The 12347-nt window shown below is 43.2% G+C and overlaps 1 long non-coding RNA gene across 1 annotated transcript; it reads left to right on the top strand.

Annotated features, from left to right (window-relative positions):
* Nucleotides 1–4974: 4974 nt before the first annotated feature.
* Nucleotides 4975–12046, top strand: LOC108788292. Its single transcript, XR_001941326.1, has 3 exons — nucleotides 4975–5013; nucleotides 9449–9630; nucleotides 11953–12046. It is a non-coding gene; the product is annotated as an uncharacterized LOC108788292 (long non-coding RNA).
* The last annotated feature ends 301 nt before the right edge of the window (nucleotides 12047–12347 follow it).

Here is a 12347-nt window from a genome sequence, read left to right as displayed (position 1 = left end):
GCAAACTAGCTAATGCACCCGCCCACTGCTGCTGTCAATCAGCAGAGGGGGATCTGAATTTTTCTATCAGGTCCTCTTCTGGTGATTGAAAGCAGCAGAGGGCGGGTGCAATAGCTAGTTTGCTATTGGCTATTGCAAAGTGAAATAGCCAATAGGAATCTAGCTATGCATTCTTATGCCTTTTTTAATTTTTTTTTTTCTGATGACTGCAACTGTCAGAATACAAAAAAAAAAGCCTGCAGATAGCAAAGAAGCTATTGCTTCCTGTGCTATCTGCCATCATTTCAGGGGGGCACCTCCATGAAATGAGAGGGACACCTCCCTGAAATTGCTTCTTTCAGGTAGGGATTCCTGTGAATGTAAAGAACCACTCCACTTAGGGTGGAAGGGGCTACACTTCTTTTCACTTGCGGGATACCACAGGCAACACCAAACATCTGGCGCTGCAGGGATGAGAGGTGCAGCTGCGACAATGAGGGGTTTGACTCGCATATTCATCTGCACGTCTCCCCTTCACATTCACAACAAGCTTCCCTCTCTGAGAATGGACAAGCACCCTGTGCTGCATTGTGCTTTGGCCTCTATTGTACTTTTACAATAAATAGCACCGCAAAGCACGCATTGTGGGTACATTGTGGTAATGCACTTTAATACTTTCATTTTAGTGCGTGTTGCCACAAAGCACAAATGTGAAAGGTCCCACTTGTTATCACATTTAAGTAAACATTAGGCTTACCCTGCCATTGCATACAATGTTGAATTGTTTTGTACATTGATATTGATATTGTAGCGCTCACCCCCGAAGGAGCCGCTGAATATTGAAATAGGTTCTCCTACCTGTTGGTTCCAGCTGCCAGTCCCCTTTGATCAGCAACAGCACACCGACACTCACGTACAGAATGGCTCGAGTCGTAGGGTCTTTTTAGGGTATTTATTTGCAACATCAATAGGAGAGAGAGGGTTTAGGGTCGGTAGGATGCCATAGGAAATACTTCTGAGGACAGCTTTCTCCCCTAGCAACCGCTAAGGCCGAAATCACTTCGATCTGGTCCCAGGGACCAATAGTAGTAGTAGTAGTAGTAGTACTGTGAACAGATACCTGGAATAGGGTGAGGGCTCTCCCTTGTGGGTCCCAGACGGACGCTCGCACCAGCTCCTCTGCGGTACCCCTCAACAAGCGGACTCCTCCTCTGACCCAGCTTCCATCAGGTATTTTCCTCTTTAGGATCTGGAACTTCTGTGCCCTCAGCATCTGCAACTGCCAAGGAGCACTCCAGTTAAATGAGAGTATCTTCTTAGAACAAGGCACCCAACACCTGCCACGTGTATGGGCCCAGTGAAGTATCAGTGTATCCTTAGGCCTCCAGGCCCCTCAGCACCTGCCATGTGCTGAGGCCCAGGCTACTTGCTCTGCATCACACACAGTCCTCCTAGGGCGAGGCCCCTAGGGGAAGGAGAGCTCTCCACAATGTCCCCAGACCTTTTATTACCTGCCCTCAACCATGCCTCTGAGTCATCCTACTCAGGGATTGGCTAGGGCCAGGTGCATAGTCATAACCTGAGGGTGGATCCTCCCTCACTGTAGGCCAAGGCTCCCTTTTTCCTCAGCAACAGGAGGAGCAATCAATCCAGCAGACTCAGGGACACCTATAGAATGCAGAGCTCTGTATAATCAGTATCTAGACTGGTTACAGTCCAGGTATCTCTAAATTGAATAGCGACATTTTAGAGGGCGCTACACTATCAACATTTAAGCACGTGGAGAGGAAAACAATTCCACTATTTAGTTATATTAAAAAAGATCACCGCATTCTTGGAAGACTGCCATTGCAGTGAGTCAGGTTATTATGTACACACATCTGCAAGTATTTACAAGTCCTATTTAAAGGTTGTTCTTTTATGTCCTGGATTCTAGATTTCAGAACTGAAAGCGGCATTTTATGGATTTGTTTGGGTTATCTCACCCAATTACTTTGAAGTGAGCTATTTTGAACAATCACTTTATTAAATGACTGGAAGGACCATATAATTTTTAGGATCCTTTACTGCTGGTAATGTGGAATCCAGAAGTAATTCAGCCAGAAATATCTTATAGTTCAAGTCATAAATGCCTTGATACTTATAAATGCCTTGATACTTATTGCGTTTAGGTTCCCACACAGATATGTATCTCACAATCTATGCTGTAGAGGAGGAAGAATCTAGTATCTGGGATTTGGAAGTATTAATTTTATAGTATTTAACCTTATCAAATGCATACAAAAGTGTTTGAATCGGTGCTTTACTATTGACAGCTAGCTATTTTGTCTTCTTTTTTTGTGCCCTTATTATTGGGGATGTAAATCTAGTGCCAAGCTGCCTTCCTGTGCATGTACATCCCATAGACTTAAAGAGGACGTACCTGTACTGCAGGAGTAACATTGCATTAAAATGTATGAGACGGTAACTATCGTTACTTCCCTGTGATAAATGTTGCTAATAGCATCTGTCTGCATCACAATCCTCCTCCCCATCTTAGCTGGTATAAATGAAAATATCCAAACAAGCTAAATATATGTCATTATATAAATTATGCCTGATTCTAATGCTAGATGACAGTCGGATTGTGAATGTATCTCTCTTCTACTGATCACTCTCTGACCTTATAATCCTACATATTGTGGACGTCCAGTTAGTCCTTGTACAACCATTTTGTATAACAGTAGTGTGTACAGAAAGATTTTACAAGCACCATTATCATGTGATGGAGTTTCCAAGTTGAGGTGAACCCTAATTAAATCTTGTTGAAAAATGTAGTGATATATTGTTCCTCATTCTTTAGTGGTTTCACTCATTCCTATTGAATTGGTCATTTAATTATTAGCTCAGCAATCAAAACAACTCATAAAACATTTTCACCTACAGATGATGTATCTACCGATGACATTAATGTTTATCTTGCTATGCTTGGATCCTCTGCATGGAGCCTGGGAACTGCGGGGAAGGAAAAACAGTAAGTGTATTTTATGTTTTTGCCATCCTACGGGCCTAATGTATACAATCTAAAGTAAGGCTAAAGTGGGGTGTTGCCCACCTTAACCAATCAGGTGTTTGCACGAAGATTAGTGGCTAGATCCACTCCAGCTCAGGTCTGACTCAGAGCCAGTTTGAATGATTCTGGAAGCTCACAGCATAGCTGGCATTTTATTCATACAGTCCGGAGGGCACTGCTGCGAAGGCAGTGTATCCAAGTTTGTCATAAGCAATACTGTCTGACAGACCAGGTGGAGAATAGGGATTTCAGAGCTCAGTCTTCTGATGTAGGATTTTTCAAGAGGCAGCTCTTGGGCATACAATGCCCACTGCTATTGGAACAAAATGTTCAGACAAATTAGAAAAAGAGCACTGGACAAGTTTTTAAATCCAGATATAATTTATTGTTCAGTGTTTCCTAAAAAATTGAATGCAGTTCGAAAATCCTACATCAGGGTTTAGAACTTGTAGGCAGATCTGGACAACAGGAGGTCAGTATGATTAATGGAAAAGCATAGAACCTGTTCCGGTCACTGGTGTAGCAAGGACCAGGTGTCACAATGTATCCAACTACAAAATGTTTATGTAATTGGATTGCAGACAAATGTTTTACCATTGCAAAAGCATAAGCATTAATATAGAACCCCTCTAACCACATCCTTGCACCTATAGCAGTCTCCATTCTTCGAGTAAGGCTTTGAAGAAGATTTTGTATGTGTCTGTGAAAATGTATGCCCATCCAACCAAGATCATTTGTGAGGTCAGGTACTGATGCTTCAGGAAGAGACCTGGGTCGCAATCAGCATTCCAGTTCATCCTAAACATGTTCAATAGGATTGAGGTTAGGGCTATATGCAGACCACTCTAGTTCCTCCACAGCAAATGTTTGAAACCATGTCCTAATGGAGCTGGCTTTGTGCATAGTGACACAGTCATGCTGGAACAGGAAAGGGCTTTCCCCAAACTTTTGCCACACGGTTGGAAGTACACAATTGTCTAAAATGTCTTTGTATGTTGTATAATTAAGGGTATCCTTTACTGGAAACACCTAAACTCAATAATTTGGAGGATTATCCACATACATTTGGCCAAATAGTGTAATTGACAGGTGTACCTTAAAGCGGACCTTTACCCCCTTTCACTAAAAAATCACCTCAACTTGCAGCTCTGCCGGCAATTATCTATTATTAGTATATGTCTGTAGATTGTCAATAGTGAAATTTTGAAGGTGTATTTGCTGTCATTTCAAAGGTAAGGCTAAAGTTTCTCTTTAAAGGTCAAGTTTAGATTAAAGCTTAGCTGAGAAGAACCTTATAATAAAGTCTGTTTTGTCATTGCTTAATTTGTATTACATTATCTTTCCAAGTAGTTTAATGTTATGGTAAAATATGGAAAACAAAAGTGAACACATCCTGTTTTATTACCCTGACATTCTTTCCTTTTGCTTATTAGTCTCCATTATTTTCCATTGTTCTCCATTCAGCAATGATAGTAGATATAAACGAAACAGTATATCTAATGTGTCCCACTCAGGACAACCAAACTGTTTATTGGAAAAGGAAAACTCGAAGGCTCACCAACAAGACAATTCTAAATATAACAGTGGGGGAAGAAGCTGACGTGGGGAATTTTACTTGCCACTCAGATAATGGGCTCATTCTGGATTATAAAGTCATTCTACTGCATCGGCCAAACTTAGAACAGCACAAGAGGATAATGTCATGTAAGTCTATTGCAGAAAAACTACTTTAATCCTGCTTTGTAAGTCATGTCTTTTATTTTTAGATTCACTTTACTGATATAGCTTTTATTGATTTTAGTACCTGTGTCTTTGTTAAGTTCTGAATAACGGTAACCATGGCATATTTTTTGTTTTCTGCTGTTTTAAATAGCGTCAGAAGTATTAAAATGTTCACTGAAAAACTACAGCGGCAACTTCAGTTGTTCCTGGAATTCAACAATTGACAGCAACATTGAATTTATCTTTGAAGCCTATAGAAAGTAAGTCACCAAAGAAAGTCTAATACTGAAATGTTGTTGATCATTTATGAATATTGGTGTAGGATCTGTCATCTGGAATGCCAGTATCACAACTAAATATTTTTTTTAAACAAAGCTGCTTTTTTTATGATATGTATTGTTACAGAGCATGGTTTTTTATAACCAGTTTTGTATTATGTTTGTGAAGTATTGTTGAAGCCATTGCAGTGTTTTGGAGCAGTTTTTGCTATCTGTAGTTTGTTACCTGGCCAAGCGATAGGTGTGTGTGGCCTATGTAGTTGAAAAAGATTTTGGTCCATGTCACAGAGGGTCTTCCTGTGGAATGTACTGTAAATGACAGGAGGGGAGGAAGTGTGGTGTGATGGGAGGTGATGTAAAAAATGACATGCTGTGTGTAGATTTTTGGATTCAATCCTGGGGTTTACTAAGATGAAGAAGGCATTTTGTTATCATTAGCTGAAGGTTTGTGAATAAATATGGATTTTGAGACCTGGAATCTCCTTTTTCGTGATCTCTTGACATTGGTGGCAGGAGTGGGATTCAGCGAGAGATCCAGGCCAGGCCAGGAACAACTGCTACAATAAACTTATGGAAAATGTGTACAACGGGTCACTTGGTATCAGGAGGAAATGGCCATACTGAGAGAACAGGCCACCCTGGACGATAAACAGGAAGTCAATAGAAGGGCAGACCAGTGAGAATGCACTTATTTTGCACTGTTGATGACTCAAGCAGAAAAGGAGCAGGTTTGCTACCAGTGTCCAAAAGCCCCCAGAAACATTCTAACTCTAATGAGATGACTGATGATATTGTGGCCTTTTTATGGGATTTGGAGAACCAGTGCCACTCAGTGGAAGTCCTGGAAAAGCAATGGATCTGCCTATTAGCTGGAATGCTTTAAGGGATAACTGCTGAACTTTTTTGGACTGTAAATCTTAAAAGAGAACAATGGCCCAACCTTTTTTGGCCATAGTTCTCTTTAGGGTCACAGGAGAACATTTACTATGCTATTGCCCACTGAATGCTGACAGCACAGAGCCATGTTGTGGCCAGGAAAGATACCAACAATATTGTTGGGATCCACCCCGCCACCTGATTGATAGCTGGATCTGCCCTCTAGAGCCAGAGACAGCAGTGCCTGCCCACTCCCCTGTCCATCCCTCCAGCCAGTGCTGGAGCAATGGACAGGAGAGGGAAGGAATCCCTGCAGGGAGCAGTGACTGACAGTCACCACTCTCTGCAGGAAGAAGATTGGGTAACTGTGATCACTCAGTTCTCGATCAATAAAGCCGACATATGGGGATATGTGTATTTCGCTCTCACCATAATTCTCCTTTAACACTAACCTGCACTGTATACTTAAGACTGTCCTTCACTGTAACCATACCACTAATCCAGGGCCATAGGAAGGGTGAGGCGAGTGAGGCACTCGCTTCAGGCATAGCTGCAAGGGAGCGCAGCCAGAGCCGGACTTGGACTTGCTGGACCTGGTGCCCAGTTGGGGTAAGAGGTAGGCGGGTGCTTTGGGATTTGGATGCAGTGCTGATCGCATCACATTACCATCTCACTCACATGCAGCTCTGCCGCTTATTGGCTGATTCCCAGGTGTGGGGGGAGTTTAGAGCGGCTACAGTGCTGATCGCCTCAGTTTACCATAGCGGTGACCAGCAGACACACACGCAATACCGCTGTGTATTGGCTTGTTTCCTAGGAGGGGAGGAGTTGAGGACGGCTGCAGTGCTGATTGACATCTGGCTTTGCCTCTCTAGAGCCAGAGACAGCTGTGCCCGCCCCCTCCCTCATCCATCCATCCAGTCAGTGCTGGGGGAATGGACAGGAGAGGGAAGAAATCCCTGTGAGGAGCAGTGACTGACAGTCACCACTCTCTGCAGGAAGAAGATTGAGAACTGAGCGATCAGTGGTATGTGATCACTCAGTTTCGATCAATAGAGCTGGCATATGACAGCTTCAGTGTCACATGGCTGCTCTTATTATGGGATGAGAGTATTTCACTCTCCCCATAATTACTATTATACTATTTGATCATGCCAATATTGTGTCCAGTTTAGAGACATGCAATACAATGAGAGTGGGTCACTTAAAATGTATGCCCACAGGATGACTCTGATCTTTACTATTGATGATATATTTAAGACTTTCCTAAAACAACAATCTTATAGTAAATGCCCTGCAGATAAAAGTGAGTGGATTAAAGAAATGAAGCCAGCCAAAGCAGAAGCTGCAGCTTGTTTGGCAGACAAACTTTTGTCTATTAAGCCTTATTTAAAAAAACTAATGGACAATTCCCCTCACCAAACAAATATCCACTGAACCTCTCCCTCTACCGTCACACATGGAAATGTTGTTCAGTCTCAGGATGCACAGATGCACCTCAAAGACTACGCATAACAAGCAATGCTATATTTGTGGCCAAATTGCACATACACAATTATATTGCCACTCTGGAAGTCATGAGAAGGTTCGGAATATGAAACAAAGTGTTATCCAGCAGTTAAATGCCTCACTCACATAAGGCAGACTTTCACACACACTGCCGAAGCATCCTGTAAAGCTCAGCTCAGCATGCATTCCTTCTGAGCTTAAAGGAGTTTATCAAGTCATCAGTCAACCAATGCCAAGTCAACAGTGGTATTTGAGCGGCCAGTAAACAGAAGACGAAGCGCTTCCTACCTCACCAACTGGACATTATCCTGGATCCAATCAAATACAAAGCCACCTGGAGAATATGGTGTTCAACCTCTTGTACATGGCCAAACCAAGAAAACCTCACCTGCAATATGAAAGGATTTCAAAGAGAATAGTAGTAGGTTTTATGGACAGTGGATCCTTTCTGACAGTTGTGGACTTGAATTGAACTTGTCATTGGGACGCAAAAGTTGTATACCTATTGCAAAAGTAGATTTGCACTTTAGACATGAGGAGAACTTGTGCTGAGTGGAGGTGATAGAAGGTTTACCAGCAATTGTTCTTCTGGGAAATAACGTAGGTAACTTACATTGTAAACTTTGTGAGTTATTTATTGGTTGATTTCATCTCTGGTTTGTTACTTGACTGGGAAATGAGTGTGTGGCCTAAACATTTGAAAAAGATTTCTGTCCTCCTCACAGCTGTCTTCCCCTGCGAATGTAAATGACTGGAGGGGGCAGTGGAGTGTAATGGGAGGTGATGCCAAACGACATGCTGTATGTGGACTTTTTTTAATCGATTCTGGGGACAGCTTAGATAAGGAATGTGTTTTGTGATCATCTGCTGAGTGTTTGTAATTGAATATGGATTTTTAGGCCCAGAATCTCGCTCCTGTTTTCGTGATCCAATATGTATAGAGTATATACAGGGGCGTAACTAGAAATCACAGGGCCCCATAGCCAAATTTTGTATGGGGCTCCGTGATTGCTAGTTATGTCACTTACAGAGCCCACCATAGACTTTCTATAGTGGGCTCTGCAAGGTCTCAGTTGGGCTGCACGCCTCTTACCTGTCAGCGTTATCCACCTCTGTGGTCGCCGGGCCCCCCACCTCCTCTTCCGTCCCCGGGCTCCGCCTCTTATCTACGGGCCCCGCCTCCTCTTACATCACTGGCCCCACCTGCTCTTAGATCACTGGCCAGTGATGTGAGAGGAGGCGGGGTTGCTGTTAGGCGGGCCCCGCCTCCTTCTTTACTGCAAACGCCGGTGTAAGCGGCCTCTTCTGCCGCATCTGCAGGCTGTCACTGACACAGCTCCGCAGTGACTGTGAGGGGGAACATTCTCCCTCACAGCTGCTGCTGAGCTATGTCAGCGACTGCCAGCACCCCGAGACGCCATAGCGACCCAGGCGGCCCACACGGGATCAGAGGGATGCCCTGGCCATGCCCCCTTGTGCCCGGGCCCCATAGTGGCCGCCTGGGTCGCAATGGTGATTGTTACGCCACTGAGTATATAGGATCACACTAAAGTGTATGTGCAACCTTTAACCTCCCTGGCGGTATTCCCGAGTCTGGCTCGGGGGGAATTTTCCATACCAGGAGAGGTAAACAACTTTTTTTTAGTATATTATAATTTTTTATAATTATTTATTATAACACCAAATTTCCATGCAAAAAATTGTACCGCTTTTGGTACAAAATTCCTGACATAATCATACCGCCAGGGAGGTTAATTAATGCATACTTACCAATGCTAGTATAAATGGAAAAAAGTACAAGGATATTGGGAAGGAAAGTACCCTTAACTAGTATACATGGGAATCTGTTACTAACAGAAAAGAACATAATTTCAGGGAGGCTTTGTGCACCCCTGGCTGCCTTGTTGTAGCTGTTGTAGGTCCCTTATTTCTTCCCCTGGTACCAAAAAAAGAGGAAAGGCAGAAAAAGTTTGACACACACATATACTCTTCTCCATACTATTATACACTAACTCAAAGTAACTTTTTGCAGAGATAATGACAGCATACCCTGCGATGTGCCTGTAAAAAATAAAGGCCAATACACTGTGGAGTGTCACGATACCCAATCTTGCACATATGAAGAAGAGGATCAGAGCATCACGGCTGCCCTGCATGCAATACAAAGAAATAAATATGAGAATTATAAATTGGCTTTCATGCTAAGAGAAATCAGTGAGTATTTTCAATTAACCTTGTTATCTCTTGTTATATCTTGTTATCTCTGACCAAAGGTTATAAAGCAGGTGGTCAATATTTTACTGTCTATGTTTCTGTAAGGACTTTAAAGAGCATTAATATAGGTCCCTGAGTCAGAGGAGCCTGAACTGCTGGACCCATAGCAAGAGCAACACTCCCTTACTGTACTGGGATGTGGTTGTGCTCCTTGTGGGCATGGCATGAATATAGAGCTTGTGGATGGAGATATGGGTTATGTGTTCAGGTCATGAGAGGTCTTTTTACTAACTTTTGGCTTACTGTTGTCACTGACTGAATGTTCACCCACCTACCTTTCCTTTATTTCCTGTATTGTATTTCTTGTTACAGCTTTGTTCTTATTTGTTGTTATTATGTTTAGTGGTTTTAAAGTGAACCTGTGCTTCGCCCATGCAGGGCAAAGCACCAGGTCCACTTTCATTACCCCATCCCCAGTAGCTCTTACTTACCTTCCCATCTCTCCCCTGCTGCTCTGTTCAGGAAGGAAAGCACTGTCACTGAATTCTAGCATATGCAGTCCTTTTGACTCCTCATTTGACAGAGCTAGTTGTTCTAGTACTCTTGCATAGCGTTAGTCACATGCTCCTCCATAATGGGTCATTTCTGGCTCCTGGAACTTAAATGGAGCTGCGAGAGAGCAAAGGAAAGGTATGTTTGTGCTAGGGATTAAAACCTGAATGGGCCAAGAATAAGTCTATTTTAACCATGCCAGTGCTTTAATTTTTTTAAAGTCATACACCATATTTGGTATCAATTTTAAAAATCTAAACATATAATTCTGTAAGAAATGAATTTAAAAAAATGAGTAAATCACATAATCATATGCATAAACAATATGTATACTGTGAGGTTTGGGGGAGTTAGCACAAATGGTGAGCGCTTAAGGACCAATCTCTGAGCCATTTTAACAGAAAAAGGAAGTTTTTTCCTCCATAACAGAAAAGAGCTTTACTTCGGCGTTACAACATACAGTGGGCTTGGAAAACAGACCGTCCCACCATTCTCAGGTTGTCCTGTTTGGTGGCTCTCTCAGCCTCTCCAAACCTTCCAGCCTCCCAGGCTGTTCATGTGCCTCCAGCACACCAAACTTGGCTTGGCCTGTGTGGGCCTCCAGCAGGCACAGCCACCTGGCTCTTCTTAGCTGGGGCCCAGAACACTAGCCAGCACACTTCCCATAAGTGCAGTGCACAGGTGTGCAATTAGGTGCTTGCCACTACTAAACAATGGACCCAGGAATGGAGATTTCATCCCTCCCAATTCTCTTTAGAAATCTTCAAGTTCCAGGATCCCATGCCAAATCCAGAAATCCTGGGAAGAGCCACAAAGTCAGCTCTTTCCCAATACAAGAACTTGCCTCCTGGAACCGCTCAGCCCCCCACAATACACACATATATATATATATATATATAAAGAGAGAGAGAGAGAGAGATTACTAGGATCAAAGAAATATTTAGTATCTATTATTTATCTAATATTAGTAGAGGAATGTAATTTCATTAATTACAATGTCGTAGCCAAAAGTGGAAAAAATAAATAGTTTGTTACTGCTGTCTGGGTCTCAGCTGAACTTCTTGTCCCAGCAACTGTGGTCCTTACTCTTCCTGTGGAGACAGGACAAAGGAAAACAAACTCAAGGAGGTTCCATTTCCTCTCCACATCCAAAAATGTTTTAGTTGCAATTAGGGATGCACCGATACTGGTATAGGTATCGGTGCCGATTCCGAGTATTTGGGTGAGTACTAAATGCTCCGATACTTACCCCCGATAACGGAACTTGCGGTCAGAGGGAGATTTCTTCTGACCGGAAGTGCCACGAGGGAACATGGAGCCAGCTTCCCAGCCAATGAGGAAGCCGGGTGGTGGGTAACGACGGGCCGCCCGACTCCCTGATTGGCCGGGAAGCTGGCTCCATGCTGTGTGGCTGGCTCGATGCTGATTGGCCTGGAAGCTGGCTTCCCAGGCAATCATCATGGAGCCGGCTAAACAGCATGGAGCTGGTTTCCCAGCCAATCAGGAAGACACGCCGCCCGGATTCCTGATTGCCCGGGAAGCCAGCTCTATGCTAGCAGAAGTACCAGTATCGGTAGTCAGTATCGCTGAGTACCGAAAGAGAATATCGGTATTCGTACTCGATAACGAAAGCCCGGTATCTGTGCATCCCTAGTTGCAATTACAGTGCCTACATTGCAGGGTCATCTATACCCTGACACAAGGTACATTCATGATTTGTTTATACTTGAATCTTTCTTTAACCCTTCAATCATGTCATTCCTTTAACAGTAAAGCCTGATCCCCCTCAAGAACTGGATGTTCACAACAAAAAACATCACAAACATGCTTCCATCCACTGGAAGTACCCAAAAACCTGGTGTAACTTCCATTCATTTTTTCCACTCATCTTCAATGTGCAGATAACAGAGGGCCAAAACACCACAAAGGTAAGCCAACAATATCTCTAAGAAAATAAAAGCCTCTGTAATATTTATTACATTCAAATGGTATTTTCTCTGCACAACGTGTAACAGTGGTTTAGAAACAGCACAACAGGGCCGTGGTTTGGTGGTGTGGTCTGTTTATGCATGGGCTTTACCATGCTTATAGACTGCCACGGTACAAGTCCATTCTTGGGAATAGATCAAGGTCATCCTTTGCAGTGCTTTGGTTGCAATAAAACA

The sequence above is a fragment of the Nanorana parkeri genome, unplaced genomic scaffold, assembly GCF_000935625.1.
Source record: "Nanorana parkeri isolate BGI_ZX_2015 unplaced genomic scaffold, ASM93562v1 scaffold14, whole genome shotgun sequence".
Classification (NCBI taxonomy): domain Eukaryota; kingdom Metazoa; phylum Chordata; class Amphibia; order Anura; family Dicroglossidae; genus Nanorana; species Nanorana parkeri.
This window is presented reverse-complemented; position numbering and strand designations above follow the sequence as displayed.